This window comes from Chamaea fasciata, unplaced genomic scaffold, assembly GCF_029207755.1.
Source record: "Chamaea fasciata isolate MVZ Bird 193981 ecotype frontalis unplaced genomic scaffold, bChaFas1.0.hap1 SCAF_5, whole genome shotgun sequence".
NCBI lineage: Eukaryota > Metazoa > Chordata > Aves > Passeriformes > Sylviidae > Chamaea > Chamaea fasciata.
The window spans coordinates 38,784,597-38,806,638 of record NW_027094090.1 but is presented as its reverse complement, the minus strand read 5'-3'; the positions used below and the strand labels follow the sequence as shown (position 1 = coordinate 38,806,638).

The following is a 22,042-nucleotide window of genomic DNA, read 5'->3' as shown; positions in this document are numbered from 1 at the left end:
TTACCTAGGCCTCTTACCTGAGATGATGATAGGATTCATAAGTCTACCCCTGTGAAATGAAACTAAGTTGGATACAAGGCAGAAATGTTCACTGCACTAATTTCTTACACTTGTTTGAAGAGGTACAAATGTGAAAGAAAAAAAAATAAATTAAAAATTAAGTGCAAGTCACGCTTAGTTTCAGAGTATGTAAGTCGGTCACTTACTGCTCACAATAGAGAATGTGTGCTTAACTCTCTTCTCCTTGTTTATTCAGGACTCCACGCTTCTGTAAGAAAAACAAATACATGCATTTACAATCTATTTAAAATTAACAAACTAGTTTCATTTGTGCTACAGAAGTTGGTCATTTTCAGATCTAGTTTTGGCCTACTCCAATATTTAAAACCCTGGGCTTTTGTGAAAGCACCCAGCAGAGAAAATTGACATCACCCCTTTTCCTTAAAAACCAGTATCCAGTCTTAGATACTACAATAGCAGAAGAGATGAGAAATCTACAGGTTCAGGGAACAAATCTCTCTTGAAACATCAGACTAAATGCTGGGCATCCTAATTTCATCTGGGCACCCGCAGGTCTCCCCAATTCCAGGAGGGTGACAGGCTTTCACATTCCAGAGGCTGGCAATCCTCTCATCAAAATCAAATTCTCATGGTGTATTAGATCTTGGCTGAATTACCCCATTAGACTGAGGAGTCAAGGAAGACAGAACATATGCCTCCAATGACAGCCACAGCCTCCCTCACCACTTTTGGAGGTGAGTGGAACACGCTGCAGAGGGGTGTTTGATGCCTCACTCCTGCTGCTTCATACAGGAAATTTGTATTGTAAGAACTGAACACAGCACACCAGCTGCTTTAGCCTTTCTTGGCCAGTTTACAGGCATCACAAGAGAAGCGAGTTTTAAGGCAGGACTGGAAGGAACACAGCATACTGCCTTTGCAGATTTTTACTATTAACAATCTTCACTAATAAAGGCAGCTTGAGAGAAAGGGAGAAAATTGGAACTGCTGGGCAATAAGGGTTACAATAAGGGCAACACTGGTGTGACAGGGCAAGCAAGATCAAGCTGTGAAGGCATTAATTGTGAGGATGACCAATTTAGATGCAGTTAAAAATGCAGCCAAGTACATAGTTACCAAGACAGACAAATGTATTTTTAATTTTATACTAACAAGAAAATGAAAAATTTTGTTATCTTAAACTGTCACCTACAGCACACCAACACTTATGCTGGTGTTTAAAAAAGGCAAATCATGATTCCATCTGCCATCTCACTCTAATCAGCAAACCATCTTTCATGACTCAAATAATACAGGACTCAAATTATAAATAATCATCAAATCTAATTTCCCTTCTATTTTAGTAAGAAATTAATATTTCTCTCTGTATCATTCTGTCAATAGTTATGACATACAGAAAACACTCATTTGCATATGAGCACTGAAGAAACCTGTTAAGCAACAATTAAGAACTGTTTGGAGCTGAGGGCTATATAATACATTAGTTAGAAGCATCTAATATTATGATGTTACTAAGTTATAAACTTTTTTGAACCCCATGAATCAGCTCTTCTATCTAACAGCCCATTCTGTTACGTCCTAGACATCAGCGAGGAGCTGAACATTTAAAATGATGCAAGGTTAGCTGGACAACAATTTGAAATCTTGTTCTAAAGGGTTTAGAGTAATTGAGATGCTGGTGTATAACACGGCTAATTTCATTCCCACAGTTTGTAATTCATATCAAATGTCAGCTCATGTCAATAGCCTTAGCAGGCCCTACCTCGCTTGGTGCTCTGTGTTAGCTGTACAAAATGCTCTGGAACAGACCACGACAGAACTAATCTGAACTACTGTACTCAAATATCTCTTGAATGGGTTCAACCAAAACTTTGCCTCTTGCTGTCAAGTCAAGTCTTCCCAAACGGAGGGATTTGAAATTCAGAAACATTCAGAAAAGAAGGTAAAATAAAAGAACCTCTAATCTCTACCTTCTCCTGGGGTTCAGAACCAGGGTTTTGGTTCAGGGCCCTGTGTATATCTTGCATATGAGCAGAGGTAGCTGCAAGTGCCTTAGAGAAATTAACACCCAGAGTCACACCTGCTCTGTGGTACACTGTCTCAATCTTCCCCTATTTCTCTAAGCTGTCTGTGTCAAGCTGTGTCATATTATTACTGAGCCTTTCAGCAGGTTCACTACTTCCTTCTGCTGCAATGATTGAAAATGGAAAGACAAATGTTTACTATGGTATTAACTGTAAATACCTGAATAAAAATACAGGTTATGCACTAGAGAAGTAAATTTAAGCGAAACTATGAGTAAGTGCAGCGCTGCATTAAGCGCAAACAGAGACAGCCTGCCTGCTCCTTTGAAACTCACAGTCTGAGGTTCCAAAGGATATGAAAAATGTAATGCTCTAGAATAAATAACTAAAAAAAAAATCAATAAAATTCAACAGTTGTCCAGGAAACTAAATACCATCACTCTTTACAAGGATTTGCAGAGCTAAAACATAAGGAGATAAATAAACTGGAAAGATTTGCATTTCCAGAGGAAGATTAAAACATTACAAAATAAATTCAACTGTGTTTCCATCACTTACTATTAAACACAAGCTATTTTTATTAGATGTGTTGGAAGATTATTTCATTCACCCTTGGTTATGGACTCCTGTGGGTCTTCAATGCAGGAGATCCCCTGCAGTGACAACTATATTTTCAGAGCTACAAATAGCATCTGTCATAGCACTAGTATCTTCCAAGGCTCCATTTTCATTTCAGTAATATTTGCAAGGGAAGACATTTCCTCACGAAACCAATGGAAATATCAACAGAAACACATTTTCATACGTGTGAATACATCTTGTATCCTTGTATCCCTTTGAAGTGTAATCTATATTTAACAAACGTTAACTACAGAAGATACTTTAAGGCATTTAATTTCAGGGTAAGTACTCATTTAAATGATCTGCAACTTTTACTTCAGTTAGCATACAGATATGCAAAAGTAAGAAAAACCAAGCCTTTTTTCGTTTATTCCAAATTCTCAGATCCCAGTCACCTTTATGGTAACCAATTGTGGAAATAATCCCATTAAACTGGGGCAGGACTGAAGGTCTAAAATAAAAACAGTTCAGTCAACAACACTGAATTTAAGATTATACATGCATATATGCTCATATATGCCCACTCAGCCGCAAGGAAAGGATTCTTTGCAATTTTTCTCAGGAAGCCCTTGTTTAACTCATACAGAAACAGAGTGGATTTACATTTATTACAGGTGACAAAGAACATTTTTAGCATCACAGAATCATGGCAAAAATAAGCACCTTTTATTAGATGCTTCACTTTTCATTGTGAATTATGTTACAAAAGATAAAAGGAAAGTTGCATGGTAATTAAAAGATTTCTCAAGATATCATAGGCCATCTGCAGTTTCTTTATTCCATTACTATTTTTAAAGCCAGGAACAACTATGTGATCTTTTACAAACTCCATGAAGAAAATATTTTTATCTGTTTAGGATTATGGGCTAAACACTCATTAGTAGAGCATATGGCTGTTATTTGAGTATTATTCTTCTCTCTCTTCTTTTATGCACTGAGGAATAATTTTGCAAACTGAAACTCCGTACTCTGCAGTAATAAAGAGCTGCTAATATATCATCATTACGGCTCAGTGACAGTTCCAGAGCACAACTGGACAAAATTTTTGTCATGAAGGAATAAAAGCTCTAGAAATCAGTTTCAGGAGGGTTTCGGTTTTGACAGAGCTGAAACTCAGCCCAAGTTTGCTCACTTTATTGATTGTCTTTCAGACCTGAGGACATCCACTTATGTGGCATATCTGGGAGGTTTGGAATAAACCATTTTGAAATTTTGCGTGGCAAAACAAAAAAATATAAACTAAACCTCGAACAAAAAGTAGCTGGTGTTTAGCCTACTGAATTTAGCGACACATCCTCAAAACACAAACCCAGTAGTCTTAGAAAGTGAAAACGGGTATTTCAAATTTTATTCTCTGCTTTAGAATAATTTGTGAGAGAAAATCAGATTAATTGAAAGTGGAGGAGTCCATTATGAATAGACTGGCATCCTGTAAAACATAGAACTGACATCTGGAAGAATGAGGCTAGCATTCGATTATGAAGTTTAAATTAGCTAATAACCAGTACAGAGTCTGGATAATTTCCAGTTGCATAATGTGAAACAAATTAAATGCATTTTGAAAAAAAAATGCATTTGTGGGAATTTATTAATAGTTTCAAATATTGAAACAGAAATTGTCATACATTATGAACTTAACAGTCCTTAATCATATGTATATTCCACTACTTTATGGGCTTAATTTGCACAGCATCAACTTTTACTGTGAGTAACATTGGTTTTGTCGAAACCTCAAATAAGTCACAGAACAGATCTAAGGATTACTTCAGAAGGGATTTAAAGCACACACTGTGAATCTCTATACAACCACCACTTAAAACACTATCCGTTCAGACCCAGATGGATTGCTATGGCAACAGAATCCCAAATATCAGGTTTGTAACTAAAAAAAATGTAAATTATTGATGAACTCAGAGTTGTCTCTCTTGGACACCCTCCTATTCAAATACGAAGCCGTATGGTTAGAATACAGAGAAATGGTTGATATGCAATTTCCCCAGCCCAGTGACCACTAATCCCAAAGGATTTCATTAAATCTTTTGGCTTAAATTTTTATTCTTGGAACAGCAGTCAGCAAGCAAGGATTACATTAAAACAGGCACTATTGAGGTCATTACTGACTGAATTCAGGCCCATAATATAACAAAACAGGAACTAATTTTGAATATACCTCCACACACAACCCCCCCTACCCACCACCCCTCCAAAATAGCACTGCTCTAAGTTACTATATATTTGATGACAGCACTTTTTCCACTCACATCACCACCTTTCCTCCTTGCCTACAGACAGTGATAGAGAACAGTACTGAAGAGTGAAAAAACAAGAAGACATATTGCTCGATAAAGAGGTGCTCTCACGGTAGAGGTGACTGTGCATAAACAACTGAGTTGCAGAACAATGAATGTAAGGAGGCTCTGCAGTCTTTGATATTTTGTAAATCAAAACTAAGAATAAAAACTTCTCTAGCAAATGAGCAAACAAAAAGAGAAAAAGTACTTATTGGCATTTTTATTGCAAATTTCATGAACAGTCTGATAAGGGAAAAAACAGTGGTAGGAAAGCCAAACGCTACTGGAAAGCCCCTCAGACTTTATACAGAACGTGATTAACACAGTGAGTGTCAGACAAAAACAGACCCATCAGTTCTCAGATTTTGGACTGCAACAGTCCAGCTTGTTTTAAAAGAAACCATGGCTCTAAAAAACCCAGACAATTCTCAGGTGTGTGCTTGCCATCAAGTGGCACTGTACATAGAAGAAAAATGGCAAACTGACTGTTAGAGTTTGTTACCAGATCCAATGTCTACCCAAAACCAGAGGGAAAAACCAGGACAGGGGTAAATTTAGGAACGGGTAAATATGGAAGGATGCTTTTGCTAATAGAAAGGAAACAATTATCAGAACAGAAAATGCAAGAGAGAAAATTGAGGCATAGAGTCACTTCCTATGACAAGGGAGAAATTTAGAGCAACAGAATGAAAGAAGATAGTGGTTGTACTACACACTTTGTGGTGGGGCAGGAGAAATTCTCCCATCTCTTTCATACAGATGAGCATTTATTCAACTCGGTACATAAAGACAGAGGATGTATTTAGGAGAGCTGTCATTTGAACAGCCATTTAAGTTTACAGATATCAACTAGATTGCAAGCCTTTTTTAGGTCTCAACATTCAATGTTTAAGTACTTCAGAATGCAGTTTACCAGAATGCAGCATCACTGTGGACACTAGAGACAAAATCAGTATTTAGACTCTGCTTATCTCTGTCCATTCAGTCTGTGGCTGGGCCATTCCCACCCTGTGAACCATATATTTTAAAGGTGAACAGTTTTCAGCTCTACAGGTTTCTCTACTCAGCAAAGGACTCTGCTCATTGTGGAATTTATCTCTCGGAGTCCTTTTTATAGTACTAGCAATGAAACTGCTTTTTCAGCCTCTGTTCACTTGTATTGAGCTATCTGCCACCTAAAGTTCAAACATCCTCCCCTGTAACTTCCTCAGAATTTCAGTTCTTAGCAGAACCCAGGTGTTTCAACTCCTGACTAGCTTTTTCTTGTTATTACTGTACACCTCCATCAGACATGCTGTGTTTCTGTTGCACACAACTCATGCACAGGCAAGAGCAGCTCCTAACCTCAGTAAGGGCCAGCTGCTCCTCAAATGCCCCTGCACTGCTCTGCCAGCTGCATGATGCTTCCACATACTCAGATTCTTTCTCCTACCACTAGTGCCCAGAACATGCCTTGTTACCCTCTCCGGTTCTCAGTCCTGGTGGATTCAGATCTCTTGTTGCCCATCAAAAGCCTTTTCCAGCTTCTGCTTTATCCTTACGTTTGGCTTGATGTCAGAAGACCCATCCACTCTGATACTTCTATCAACAACACCGAGGTCAGCATCATAGTTTCATGATCAATAAACAATCATATGAACCAGCAGGCACTAAAAGACTCTTTGCAAGAAAGAAAACCTATTAATGGTGATGATACGGTCAGTGACAATACAGTCACAAATGGGTATCTGAATCATCTTGAGATGTTTTAAGAATCTTATGTGGTCGAAGGAGTATCAGAATTTGGGGCAACAACAGCATTTCCTCCCTCCAGTAGCTATCCAGGAAAATACATATCCCTTCACCTACTAACACTCATTTCATTGTGAAGCTACTGGAGTCCTGCTGTATAAATGGGATGGCACATGCACCAACAATACAGATGCACACCAAATGTGGCAAAGACTTCCAGGAAAGATTTGCATATGACACACCATTAATGTAGCTAAGCTGGATGTGTTCACACCATGTAAGAATACTTCAACCACTATGCTGTATCTGCCATGTAGTAACTGTGGAGCTGCTCTAGAAGGAATCTTCCCAGTGTGTAGCTTACCATTCGTGCTTCGATTGGTGGGTATGTCTCAGCCCTTTGCTTAGACAAGAGTAGAATTTTCAAACTTTACATGAAACTTCTGTTTTTCCAATTGTAAATATGAACATGTGAGAATACTAACATTTATTAATAATAAAAAGCCATAAAAACTTCATACATCAGAGTGAAACTTCATTTTCCTAAGTGAAAGTTTTCAAAACTTCAGCTGAAACAACCAGCACTCGTAACAGGGCATTCCATTAAATTTAATTCCAAGTATTTTCATGCTTTTCTAGATAATAAGATATAGAGCTACAATTCTTTTCTGAGACATTTCAGAAAAAAAAAAAAAAAACCCACCCATAAGTTGCTCCATCACACTATTTAGACTAGGCATCTTGGATCATATGAAATGATAAGAAAGTAGTTCCTAGCATAATTGGTTTCAGATGTCATACACAGGTTGCTTGTTAACAGCTATAAACTAAGACTTATTCAGAAACACAGTGGAGGTTTTTAATCAGTCTCCTAAATCCTACCTAGAAAGATAACATATCTTTACGTTAGTAGATAGACACTCAGCTGCATTCTAGTGTTTGAAGATTCAAAATCTAATTGCTTTTATCATAGGACGAAAGAACCTGCTGCAATATCCACTGCAGGAAGTGATTATGTGTTACATAATGCAGCTGATCTTTTCGTTCTGCTGCGAGAGGCTTTATTTATTTATTTATTTATTTATTTATTTGTCAATTCTGCTTTATGAAAATATACTAGGATGGGTAAGGAATTCCCCCATAAAATCAGATAGCCAGTGTCAACACCTCAGCAAATTAAGTGACATAATCTGCGGGTGAGTTGTTCAAATACCCTTTCTCTATTACCCTACAGAGACCTACAGTGGCAAAAACTTCAGTATTTCTTGGCCATTTAAATGCATCCCTTCAAAGATAACTTTTTAGATAAAGAGAAAATTCTAAGCAGACTTATTCTGTGGTTCATCTGGACATATACACAGAATCTGTAGAGATGATAATTCACCACTGGTGTAATGTCAGCCCACATTTTTTATACCATACAGTTTTATTCACGCCACTGTTTTCTCCTAATGGAAATCATTTAAAAAGTTTTTGAAAGTCTACCAGGGCTAAATACAGACAAAATCAAGTTACTGCCTACCCCTTCCTGTACTAATCCAAGACTACATGCTGCACAGATTTCTGGTAAGCAGCAAAAAAAAATCCTGTAAAGATAGGCACATCACTTTCTAAAGCTGCTACCCTTGATTTCTCACATTAGTTTTAATGTTGCTTGTTCTACACTCACCATGAAACAAACCCTTTTGCTCCACAGCAACTGTTCTCTGCTCCCTTTCACCTTTTTATAACTATCTGGGTGCTTCAAATCCCAAGACTAGTATTTCTAACCTTCATGTGCTATTTCACTACTCTCACAATCACAGTTGGCTTCTCCTTTTCAATGAACTACACTTCAAACTACTAAGAGGATGAAAAGACACCAGCTTAAAAGAAGATTTTTTTGTTTACAAGAAGAGATGATATTTTGTGTCTTTCTGTGGTCAACAGGAGCAAAGAATGAAACACTCAAAATTAATAATGAAACTGGACTGACCCCTTGCACTGGTACTAGACTATATTATAATAGGATCATTAAATAAAGTATGCATATATGAAGATTTTAAATGTTTATTTTCAGTTACAACATGTAATATTTCATTACCAAAAATGTTTCCAATCACTCTGCTATGTTTAGCATTAAAATAACTTCATTGTTACACTGTAAGAGCAAGAAAACAGTCATACCAACACTGGTGGAAATACTTTACAACCTTATTCATAGATGATTAGGACAACAAAATCATGGGCAATTAGTTAAAAATAAAAAATGTTTTCAGCCTTCTAATTATTTATGTTAAAAAAACCTGTAGTATTTCTGTCTTTGAAGCATTTATGACAAGAATGGATTACTGTTATGAGACTGTTTCATAAAAATAACGAAGTCTGTTGGAAAAAACAAATTCATCTTATACCATGTTCTCTGTCTTCCTCAGTATGTAAGAATATTAGATCTCCTTACAGTCAGTAAAAAACCCCAAACTTGCGTAATCGTTAAAAAATGTGTCTTTCTTATTTAGTACTGTCTTACTTAAATAATTTCTTATTTAGTACTTATTTAGAACATTACTTTCTCAATGACTTTCACTGTGGCATATAGGGCTGTCTCCTGGAAGGAGCTGTACATAGCACCACTAAGAGATGCACAGACCAGTATTACTGGTCCTCAAACACAAGTAATAGGTTGACCAGTCAGTAGGTCTTTCAGGTTCTTCAGCATTATAACTTCTGCCTAGACACAGACGCCAACAAATAAACTAAACCAAACAAAAGAATAGCGGACAGATGCACTGCAGGTGTATAAAATAGGTGAACACAAAGAGCAATGCAAACTGGAGCTTCTTGTCAGGTTACAACTTGCTGAAGAAACATGTAACCTAAATGACAAGAGTGAACAGTCAGTGACATGTAACAACAGCCTGTGGAAAGTAGGAGGTGGGCATGTAAGCGGCCGCAGCTGCAAGCGCTACTTTGATTCTCAAAAGCTGCAAAGTCAACTCAGCAGCAACTGCACAGTTCAGTAGGAATGTCTCACATTCCTGAGATAAATGGCTGTCAGCCTGGATGGCTGTGCCAGGGAGAGAATTTGGTCATCAGAGCTCTTAACCAAGCACAGGTGTCTCAGTGTAGTGTGTCTAAGCCATGCTGCTTTGCATAGTTAGTGGCACACAGTAACATCCTGCCTGGCCACCTTGGCTTCCTTCCCAGGTCAGCTAATAGGGCTGGGCTGGTATCTACAGTGAAGTTCATCTCCACACTGACAGAAGCACAGTGAAAGTTTTAACTAGCCTACAGCTGCAGGTATTTGGGTCTAAATTCATTATTATATAACTTCATCTAGAGATACAATTTCCATATCTTAAAGCATTTCTTTACACATGATGTGCACATGGCCTGACAAAGGCATCTGACTTTGCAATACTTAAGATGAACTGAAGTACCATAACTTTTTTCATCTTGAAACTACAAGCAGAAACCTAGAAACTGGGGAATTGAGGCAGACCTTTTAATCACAGGTGTCACTCTGGGCTGCTACAGAAGAGCTTTACTGTCAATCCTTGCAGATTACATGCAAAGATATTATTTTAAAAAGCAGGATAAAAGACAAGTAATGGTTTTGCAAGTCTACATAACAGTGAAAAAAAGGAAGCATCAAGTCCACATTCAGCAAATCTGATAGCCTAATCAAAAAATAGCACATCAGACAGTGCCGTGTTGATGTGCAGATGGCTAGGAACGTTAAAAGAGGTAGTTATCATTATTATTCCTTACGTACTTGAGTAAAGAAAAGACATCATGATACTGTATTTGCCTATAAAATCAACTTCCTCAGCTAGACATTGCCAGAAGGAATCTAATGGAAATGTCTATTTAGTGAAAATCAAATAATTACCTTGTAATTACCATCTCATGTGTCACATTTAATGTTAGCATCTCTGAATCAAGGAAAAATCAAAAAAAGGTCTATTTGAAATCCTAAAAAAACCCATTTGGGCAAATATTTTAATTGGGCTACTTTTGCTAATGAAGCTAAGTATTCCACATAGCAATTTTTCTCCTTCTTTGTAGAGCCAAATGTTAACATAAACCACCCTTTAATTTAATCTTCCTATCCATCTTGAGGAAACCTGTTTAATTTTTGATTATTAGATTCTCTGAAATACAGCTTATTCGGACCAAACTTTAGCCACTTCATAAAAGCTACTCATTTGCACTCAAATAGCACACCGGAGCAGTCTGAAGGAAAAAACCATTTGTTCTGTCTCAACTGATGTATAGCGTAATTTTCTGAGATTCTTTCATTGCAATTTGCAAACACATTAGCTAAGTCTATGAAACAAAAGCAATCTGTACTACCCGTGGCCCAGAAGAAGCAGAAGCAGAAAGTTAGAAAACATAACAGATGTCTGAATCATCTTGAGGCAGGGACATACTCTACCTCAACACAAAACATCATTATCTAAAATGTGCCTCATCCATTTTTCTGACAAAGAAAGCCTGGCCACTTAATACTGAATACAGTCTTAAAACAGGCTGTATCAGACTTTTAAGAAGGGGCCTAGAGAAGGCAAACTTACCCTAGATAAACTCAGGGAAGCAACACTGCAGTTAGGTTATGAGACTTTCAGTCCCTTTTTCCAGTTCCTGCAGTTCCATCCTCAATTCCATAGTCACTCTAGCCACTCTGCAGTCACTCTTCCCAAAAGAGGAAAGCTACTGAACACTGATAGGCTGAATTTCTCCGCTGAATATTCCAATGCAGAATCTAGGAGGTGCCACTGAACACATTTCAATATTGTTACTTTTAAAACAAAGCAGATGTAAGGGAATACACTGTGGGCAGGAATGTGAACGTAAATGCGGCTTTGATAAACAGCCAGATGAGAGCATAACTGCATTATAACTGCATTCACGGATAGGAAGGGACAGCATAACAGACACTTTTGCACAGAATGATTGTTACAGCATCTCTCAGCATGGATTTTAAACAAATCAAGAAAACACCACATGATGCATCTAAGACTTCATTTCAGCATCTGGCAAAAAAGAAAACCTGTAAAAGATCACCTCGTTCAAGGAAACCCTTAATACGAGTTTCTGTAAAAAGAGAACTTGAAATTGCCTGTCAACAAATCAGCAGATGCCCTTTCTGAAGCTGACAGGTGCTTTTTTGCATTATTGTAACGACCATGAATACTTCATTGCATAGGGTAGAGTCAATTGCTTTAATCAGTTTCTACTATCACTTATGAAGTACGCAGACGATTTTCTCATCTATGCTTTGCAGTGACATAAAATATGCAAGTTCAGCATACTCAGGCAAAGCTGACTGTCAGTGTATTTTTCTCTTGACAAAAATCAGCATTTCGCCTATAACGTTGCAGTCCTGTCTCAGGAATAAATGAAGCAAGGGCTCTTAAGCAAAATTGATTCTCCTAAAATACAGTAAAACAATCCACAGCAGTGTCAGCCTTCAGCAAAGTTCTATGATACATAGAAATTTCAGGATGCAGTGTGAAATGCTGCTTTATGAACAGAACAACCTGACAGCTTAAAACAGGAACATCATGGATTCATTCAGGTATATCAATAAATCCAACGTCTCTGTCAACTATTTTCTTTCTGAAAGTTCTCTGTTCATATAACAGAAAATTCAGTAGATTAGAAAACAGTAAGACCAGGAGAAAGGAGAAAATAACAAAGAAATCGAATATTTCCTCCTCTGGCCCTGGTTTCATTTGTTCATTTCTGATACGCTTTCTTTTCTTCTTCTACACTGTCTCCTTAAACTAAAATAGGCATCTAACAGACCTGATAGCAGCCATTCTTTGCACCTAAATAGCTCCTTTGAGCACACAGTAAGAAACTGTCTTGAAGTACTTCTATTCTGAATCTTGCTACATTCATAAGTAAAAAAGGAAGAGATTAAATTACCCTAACTGCAAAGCAATTCTTGCTTGACAAAAAATCCAGATCTACTAGTCTTGTAATTTGTCCAGTGCTCTCTCAAAAATGCGAGTTTGCAATGAGATAAAACAGAAACAGACCAATGTGATATTTGGTGTTTCAGCTACCACCTTCCATGCCCATTAAAGATAATACCCTTATCTTAACTTGTTGAAAAATACATCTGATTTCATTTTTAGCTTTGCAAATATGAATCGTAAATCATTGGAAGAGATCACTGAACATGTTAAGAAAAGCAAAGAGGAGTCTTAAAAGGTAGATTTTGAAGAAAAGTGGCAGGCAGACTGACACTGTTAAAAAAAAAAACAAAACAAACAAGAGCTGAAGAGAGTGGGAAGTATCTGAAAAATTGAAGACAGGACAACATTTGTCACATGCCCAGCACTGTAAACAGGACAGAACAGGGAAAGAAAGCAGTGGCTGGATACCCCAAACCCCTTGTTTCATTCTAAAATATTTTAAGGGAAACAGTAAAGTTCAGCTATGAGTGAAACAAACCTGGACCAGGAAAAGCACAGTAAAGTAGGTAGCTGAAATCATCTCACATTAGTTGAGCTGAGGACTACTTGAACTAAGTATTTATTTTCCTCTCTCCACCTTACCCCTCAGTGAACACCATGCTATTATTGTGGAGATGAGTGGAATTAGTGGAGCTAATACAGGGTTAGAAGTCAAGAACTCTAGAGATGTAATCCTGGATTGGTCTCTGACTTGCTCCGGTACCATGTTTATGTCACTGCTCAGTTTCTCGACTAATAAGGCAGATACAATAACATACAACTCATGAAGGACCTAGCAGGATTAAATGTGCAGTATTTCGCAGGAAAGCTGCCAAATTTAAAGTTTCCTGTACCACTTAAATGGATCAGACTGTAGGGATTGGGCCTTAACTTATGTCTATAGAAACGTTAACTGCAGTAGGAGAGAATCAAGACAACCCTAAGTGTTTTTAATAATTTTACCTTTGCATTATTAAAACATTTGCCATGGGGACTGAATGTTTGCACTTCTGGGACTTTCAGATATAAATCTGGATTTTCAGATTTATACTTCAGGACAGCTGAAGTACTGCTTTGGTCCTAACACCTTAAGATTGTTTTTCTAAGGCATTATAAACAGAAAAAAAGTACCACTCTAAATATCCTTCACCATTTTGTTTTAAAAAGTCTTTGAAGCTGCAAGTGCCTCTTACTACCCATCTGTAGAGGGCTCATCACATTTGACTTTGTGGGCAAGTTGGTATTACAAAGAAACAATGTCTCATAATACATTTAATGCGGTTCAGTTGCCATTGCTAATAACAATACATTTATCCTACTAAATCCCACAGTATTATCTTTTCACCAGCACAGGAATTACTCAGCCAAAACTGAAATATGCTCTTAAATGGAGCAGTTTAAACACAGATGAAGGGCTAAAGGACTGCAAGACTGTTAACAGTATTTTCTGGATTGTTTAAACGTAATAAAGTAAATTCAGCAACAATTCTAAATTCTTCACTGTTCCATGTTTCCCTCTCACAATGAATTTCTTTTTGCCATTTTTCTTTTTCATGTTGCACTCACTGTGCTACATGATTAAAATACTAAGATAAGGAATTTTCTGTGGCCCAAAATGAAATCACACTACCTTACATTTAAGCACTTATCTGTATTTGTAGGCATGCCTGCCTTTGTCAAGCTGTATCCACTCACACATACATTCCCTCTTTATTTACCCAGCTTCCCCAAAAATCAAGGTCCAACTCTACTGCATATAGATGTTCTGCATTTATTTGAGAATTTTTGGTTACAAACTTCAGCACACCAAACAATAACTAACTGGATTAAGTTCATATCCACGCTTACGTCAGACATGAATTATATTATTTATATGATGAAAAGGTTGAGACAAAAATATTTACTTTGGATAACAAGGTGCAATTATACCAGTATGGGCATAAAACTGAATATGTGAATAAAAAACAACTTTTATTATAAATGCAATTATTTTAATTCCTGAATATATACAAATGTGTAGCATTTAAAATATGATGTCATGGGACATTACATCAAAAAATATATATTATCAAAAGATCACCTATAACAGATCACCCCTATCTATGATAATGGGCTAGAGAGTCTTGAGTTACACAAGGGAGATGTGAGATAATCCCAATTTAGATGCCTCCCTGATAGCAGTAGAGATTTATAACACTGTGCAAAAGCAGGGAGGCCTTTGACAAGCAGGCTGTTCAAAAACCTTCAGTTAGATCAGTGTACCATTCTGAAATAACAACAATCACTGCATAATTTACGGCACAAGAATATCAAAGGAAGATGATAAGGCTCCAGCCTGGGTAGAGCACACAAAGACTGAGTTAGAGATATTCTTTAACATGGTTCTATGCTTTTATTATGCCCAGATTCCTTCTGAAGTCTTAAAAATTAACCAAGATAGATATTGAAAGATAGTGTAATTGATAGTGATAATTACCTTGGAAGGAGGCAAAAGGCTATGCTGCAGCAGTACACTAACATCTCTTTTGCAAGGCTGCTGAGTATTTTGATTTGGCATATTCTGTACCGTAGGCCTTTTTATTAAATACAGCACTTTACTTAGACTAGTCTTCCAAACATCAATAGAAAACTTGGTGTCTGACTCTTCTGATTTTACATATTAGAGATCATATCTTCCTGTTCTTTTCCACTCAGAATAGTGGAATGGCTCAGAAATGGCTAACTCATTTCATAGGAGCCAGAAGCCAAACAAATTATCAGCTGTCAGTTACTGACTAGGCATCAAAAGTATATTTGGAGGCAATACTATCCAAAGAAACATGAATTAGATCTACTCAGTCTTGGATACCACATAGCAGAGATTCCTGCATGAAGACAGCCAAAAGCCCTGCACTGGAGATGGCAGTCCCTCTAAGCCTACCTCGGATGCTGGGATTTTTCCTTGAAGCAGGGTGGCCAAGGCCATGTACCACCTGAAGATAAAAAAAGGCAAGACAAAAGGAGTCAGGCTCAGCTGGGCCAAGAACCTTGAAGGAAGGTTTTTAACCTCAGTGGGCTCCAGGGATAATGCTGAGTTGGCCAGATTGCTGGCTTTTAATGGTCCTCAACACTGACTGAAGACTGACATGGCCTGAAATTTTTGGCAGAGCACAGAAAAAACCTTCTCCCTGAGAACTACAGTAGTAGGATTACTACAAAAAGTAGAGGATCTGATTTGGTTTTTTTGATGGGACAATCTAATTCATCTTCCTGCTTAGTTCAGTCTTCCTTCTTTAAAGCAAAGCCAAGATTCTGTGTAGTTTTACAATTTCCTTCATAAACAAGCCTAAGACATCAATGCTGCTTTGAAATGACAAAGAATGAAATGAGAAAGCCCCAAGACTTCCAATACTTACTGAGGAACATTATCACAAGGAAAATAATTTCCCCAGAACATGGAAGATATTACCCTGAGTACCCAGCTTCAGTCCTCTGCAAACACAGATGACCCTGGAAAAACCCCTAGGCTGGAATGGCCTTGAATATTCTGCCAAGACAACAAGTAGCAGACACACCCTACTACACTGAAACATCCTAATATTTTTCACGCAAGGAATCAAAAGGTACCTAAACTTCTAAGTCACTGGAAGGCTGTAGGAGAGCTCAAGAACATGCAAATATCATTAAGCTCTGCAAGAACAAAAGAATTTGTTAGTTGAAAATAGCCAGAGCTTAGCGTGGTGGGGCAGGACTTCTCTACCTTTTCTACTACACATGGGATGGAAAGGAAAACAGAGCTGTTAGTATTAGCTTTGCCCTTCTACAGTAATCACGTAGCTCTTGTGAGTTTTTATGCTGTTTAACTGGAAAACAGAGTGACCAGACCACCTCACCATTTTCTACCATGGTCGGTAAAGCCAGTCTGTGCAGTTTTCATACACTGTAACACTGCATCCCAAAGCCTCCTTCATGCCTCATGCTGTCTCTCTTTGTTCCTTTCCCTATACAATACTCCTCCTCATTTATAAGGAGCTAGTACATAAAATGTTTGGTTTATTAGATTTATATTTGGCAAGTTAACTTTAATCACTAGTCAGCTCTAAACATTTATGCTTCCCCCCAGATCAACAAGTATCTATTCAATTCACATTTAGCCTGTTTAACATGATCAGAAGGACATTCCTGTGAGACGCTGAATTTCCTACATAATAGCTATAGCTTGTGAAGAGGTAAAAACACTCAGCAAGATGCTTAAGCACACAGACAACTACTTTTAGTAGTCAGGAAACCTTTGAGACTACTTCTGTATTTAAACATGTTTGTGTAACTGAATCAATGAACAGGACTCAGAGTCAGGCTAGATGAGAGACATAATGGTAAAATTTGGTGGAAAAGGCCCAGATGGTTTCTGAAAATAAATCAACCATAAAAATACAGGATTTTAATTAAGCTTTGTTGTTCTACTCACAGATGCTTACAGTTTTGAGTTTTGATGGCTGCATTTTAATTTAACTCTGTTCGTGGATGAAGCATGCCCTGAGACAGGTAATCTGTCTCAAGTATTATTCTCTTACACTATCTGACATAGATGTAACACAAGAAAAACACATTAATTTTGGCATGTTGTTGTCTCATCATCTCGAAATTAATTCCACTCTCAGTATGGTAGTAAAAGGTAAACAAACAAATGCTAAATTCCCTACAATTCTAGCATGCAAGAGAGGCTGGATCACCTCCTGCATCTTCCATACAGACCTGAACAACCTGTTGTTCACCTGGTCAGTATTGGTTGTGGTACTTCTTATGCTTACCACATAGTTTCATTCTTAACTTTTGGCTACACTCCTTGATACCTCAAACTGAACAAAATGCCTCCTCCACTTGTTGCTAATGCTTATATAGATATAAAGAAGTGCTTTTAGGTTGTTTTACAGATTCCTATTCTCTCTCTTCAAAATGTTAGAATTGTAAGAAGACACTAATCACCACTAGCATCTAACACTAAAATTAAAAATGATCCTATGTTGCCAAAATTTCAATTTAAAAATGTCCTGGAGCAATTAATCTTGCTATTTCAAAGAAAAAAAATACTATCTTTTGAAAATAAAAAACAATCTGGATTTTCTTGGAAAGTCTTTGTCTTTTACTTTCTCAAGCCAATTATAACTAAAATCAGGTGTATTTTTAAAAATAAAATAAAATTACAGAAGATATTCCAATATCCTCAACTGCCCTGTGTGGTCCTTTAAATTATCTCTATCCATGAGAGACTACTTTATTTGAGTGCTATGGATAGTCCTTTGTCATTGAAATTCACACCAGTACAAAATATCTGATGTAATTATGGGAAAGTACACAAGTTATAAAAGACAAATAAATAATACTCGTATAACACTTACATTTGAGTCCTCTTATCTATGATAAATATTCTTATACAAGATGTATCTTACAGCTTTTTACACTTAAATCTGAATCATCAAGAAAATGAGAGGACTTGTTAATCCTTCCTTTATGTATAGATGAACTCTATTAGCCAAATCTAAAGAACTTTATAAAACATCATTGCTATTAAACATCCTTTATCTCTCAAATTCAACCACTTTATGTTTGTCTTGGTGATTTGTGAAAGAGGTGAAAAGAATTTTCATCATTATTAAAGAATAAAGATAGAATTAAAAATAGAAGCAGAAACTCCAAATGTGAAAAAAACTTACCCTATGCAAAAGAAGTCAATGAGAGTATCAAAATTGATTAAAACTCATTTCAACCCTGGCAGGATCAGATTTGGAAAATCAGTAATTTGAGGGAAAAAAGGTTAGGCTGCTTCTGCTATCCAGCAATTTCTCATTCCCTTTTAAGTAAAAAAGACATTCTGTAATGAAAACTGTAAATATTCAAACACCTGAAAACACTTAAAGTCACTAATTGTGACATTCAATGGGGTCTTTTGGTGAGTTGTGCAAAATGATCCTGGGAAAAAAAGCAATCTTTGATGACTTAAAAATCACTGCATTGACAACTAGAACATTTGTTAAGAAAATTATGCATTTAATATAAAATGACTCTTTCATGCCATTCATTCAGCATGCCTTTTCCTATAGCACGGAAGTACATTTGCAAAACTGATACTGATACCATGAGAATCTTTTTAAATGGAAATTTTATAAAACTTACTGTGCCTTGAAAGCAGGCATATGTTCAGACAATCTAGCCTTCTTTCATTGTCTATAGCTACCTACTGTATTAGTAGCACCATAACTCTTAAAAGCCTGAGGAATGTCTTGCATTTAATCTTTTACCTGAAAAGTTATTGAAAGTAACAACGGTCTTTAAGGTTTGGGTATGTGTGTTCCCCTTGTACAAGCAAGGCTGGTTAATATTGCTGAGTCTTAGTCACTGCTATAGCAAGAACACATTCTATCAGATAATAACCATCCTCCTCACTGCTATTAATTGCCCAAACTTCCATTTACTTTGGCTCCTTAGCCTTGACAGTATACAGTCTCATGACAAAAAAAAATAAAAAAGGAAATATTTATGCTGTCTGTTAACTATCAATTTCCTTGATTTTCAAGAAATACAACTCTGTACACATTCACACAGAAAAGATGATTATTCTGTTTCTATTAATTTGGCTGATTTTTTGAAATTATTTCTATTTTGATTTTATTATTTGAAAATAAACGCTTTTAAAATAGATGTGTTTATAGCACTGACAACACTGCTCAGAGACTGAAAAGACATCTTGTACTCTGCAAAAAGTAAATTGCCATCTAGTTCTCTGTGAGGTAAGTTTTAACAGAAGATTTATGCTTTGAGGCCAGGATGAAGCTGATGAATTTCATGAAATATGAGATTTCTTTTAAAACAATACAGAGCTATTTTCTGCTCAATGAATATCTATTTTGCAATTCCTCCTCCTCCTCCATTCTTCTTCTGACCTATAACCTCCAGATTCCATTTCCTATTTCTTTTCAGTCTGAATGCCGTTGGGTGGAAAGCTGGGACCAAATCAATTTCTTTCACTACAAATCAGTTCTGTCCCCTCTCAGCTCAGTTCCTGTCCTGGCTAAGAAGCAATTATTTTCTGGGCTTAATGAATACCACACCTTCTACTTGTATATGGTGTTCACCTCTTCTCCAGTCATGTGATGCAGCAACTTCTTCAAACAGGTCAACAGGTTTTATGCCTCCCTTTGGTGTTTTTTTGTTTTGTTTTGTTTTGTTTTTTTCTTTTAATTATTATTTCCTTCCTATCTTCACTTTTCTCCTTCTATCTGCCTTCCTCCTCCTGGTCCTAAGTCAGTTCTTAAACTCTACTCCTTTATCTATTCCATAACACTTTGTGTCTAACTTTCATCCCCTGCCAATGCTAAAAAATGCAGTTATTTTTGACTCTTCAGTCCAGTTTCCAACTCCTTCCCCAGTTATTTCCTTTAGCTTAATTCTCCCTACTCTTTGACCTCCTCTTCTCTTCTGGTTTTCTGACTGTTTTCAAATACTAAGGAAGAATGATGCAATTTCTATACTCCCAGTACCTTTTTCCTATGACTATACAACTGAATATATGTCTTGGCTACTGCACTGTAAAAATGTGGATGCCTCTCAGTTCATACATGAGAGACTTCTTGTCAGTGGCATCAACCTACAGAGCCAGAAGTTTTGCAATTCATACTTATTGTTATCCCTGCAAGTGCTTCAGTTCCTCATGCAGTAAGCACAAGTGATGACAAGTGATTTTGAATTTCTCAGTTTTTGATAGAAATAGTTTTAAGGCTGATTTCAGAATATTAAGCACCCTTCTCCAACAGAAAATGAAATGCTGGTTTATATTTGGACATGGAAAAGTATGTAATTCTAAACCACCGCACCTCTTCAAAAGCACCGGGGGTATATATTAATACGTGGTTGTTTTTTGGAGTGTGTTTGGCTGGTTGGTTGGGTTTTTTTCTTTTAATCAAACCACAGATTTTAGTATGGATAACAAGTTTTTATCACCCTGATGACAGAACTACCTGAAAGCATGGAATTCCCTTAGCAGACATGGCACTTTGAGACTGAAGTTTGTAGCTCCATGTAACTACTATCTTGGAAACAAAGATTATAAACAACCTGCAATTTTGCATGACTAGACCAGGTCAACAGGCTGTAGAGGATACCAAAAGGGGATGTGAGAGGCAGAACTAACAGGATGGAGCATTTTTCAGTTTGAGAAAATAGTTCCCTAGTGAGAGGTCATGTTCTCATTATTCTGATCCTGTATAACAGTGACAACACAAACATTTCCATCTTTTCCATGACACGCAGTATATGGTGGGAAACCAAGTCAAACCCACCAAGATATATATCTGGTTTCTGCTAGACCTGCAAAATGAGTAGTGAACAACCCAAAGCAGGCTGCACATTAACCAGTCTTTCACTGAGGGCCATGGTGGGACCATATCACATGCCTTAAAACAAAAGAAAAGTTCATATTCATTGGTCTCAAGCCATGCTGAAGTATGACTCGGTTTTCTTTGCCTGAGTTCAAGAGCACTAGCATTTATACTCATTCTTGCTTCCCATCTAGGAGACTTGCAGTATTCTTTCTCAAGAATTTCCATAATAAAAGGACATGGTGTGATTCTTGGGGTGTCCTGTGCAGGGCCAGGAGTTGGACTCAAAGCTCCTGATGGGTCCCTTCCAACTCAGAATATTTTGTGATTCTACGACATGAATCAAAAAAATATTCAAAACATATAAGTAGCTTTGCCTAGTAATCTATCCTTTCAGACATGAAAATATTGATTTCCATTTCCAAGGCTGCAAAAAATGATGCAGGGTTTTTATTGAAAAATTATTGAACTCAAGAAGAAACTGTTTACTTAAGTATACAGGTAAGAATGCAGATCTTGTAATACACAATCCCCAATTTTGTTAATGCTGGGTTCCAAAAAGATAAAGGCAAACTTTTGCTAGCCATTTTTGCACCTTTTAGTGAAGTTACAGTCCAGCCCTGGGTAATATTTTGCTGTTATTTATATACTTAGTGTACAAAAGGAAAACTTGACTTATGACACCACACACAGAATTTTAATGTTTTTTCCAGGCTAGGATTCCAGCTGACCATGAAAGATGGAAGAGAACAACATAAAGACAGGAATAGTTTTCCTAACTGGAAGTCTAAAAGCTCTTTTCAAGAAGTGCTGACTGCATTCCATCTCAGTATTACTCAATACCTTTCAACTTGCTCTCTGTAGAGACAAGCAGTGAGAACAGATACTATAGCTTGATTCTGTACTGACTTCATGTAACAGTTTCTTCTTGTGCTGGCAATCAAAGAACAGGTCTTTATGTTTCCACTTTTTTATTTCTACAACTGTCTACATTTATTAATTCGGGTTTCTCTTATTGTTTCAAAGTAGCACTACAGCAGAAAAAAAAAATCTCT

At 37.0% G+C, this 22,042-nt stretch overlaps 1 protein-coding gene across 3 annotated transcripts in view; it reads right to left on the bottom strand.

The window, feature by feature from the left end:
- Positions 1 to 22,042, bottom strand: part of SYT1 (synaptotagmin 1) — a 338,139-nt gene that overhangs the window by 218,207 nt on the left and 97,890 nt on the right. For all 3 annotated transcript variants that reach the window (XM_066183296.1, XM_066183295.1, XM_066183298.1), the window contains one exon: positions 207 to 268. The gene's annotated coding sequence lies outside the window, so the exon portion shown is untranslated. The remainder of the gene's footprint in view (positions 1 to 206; positions 269 to 22,042) is intronic.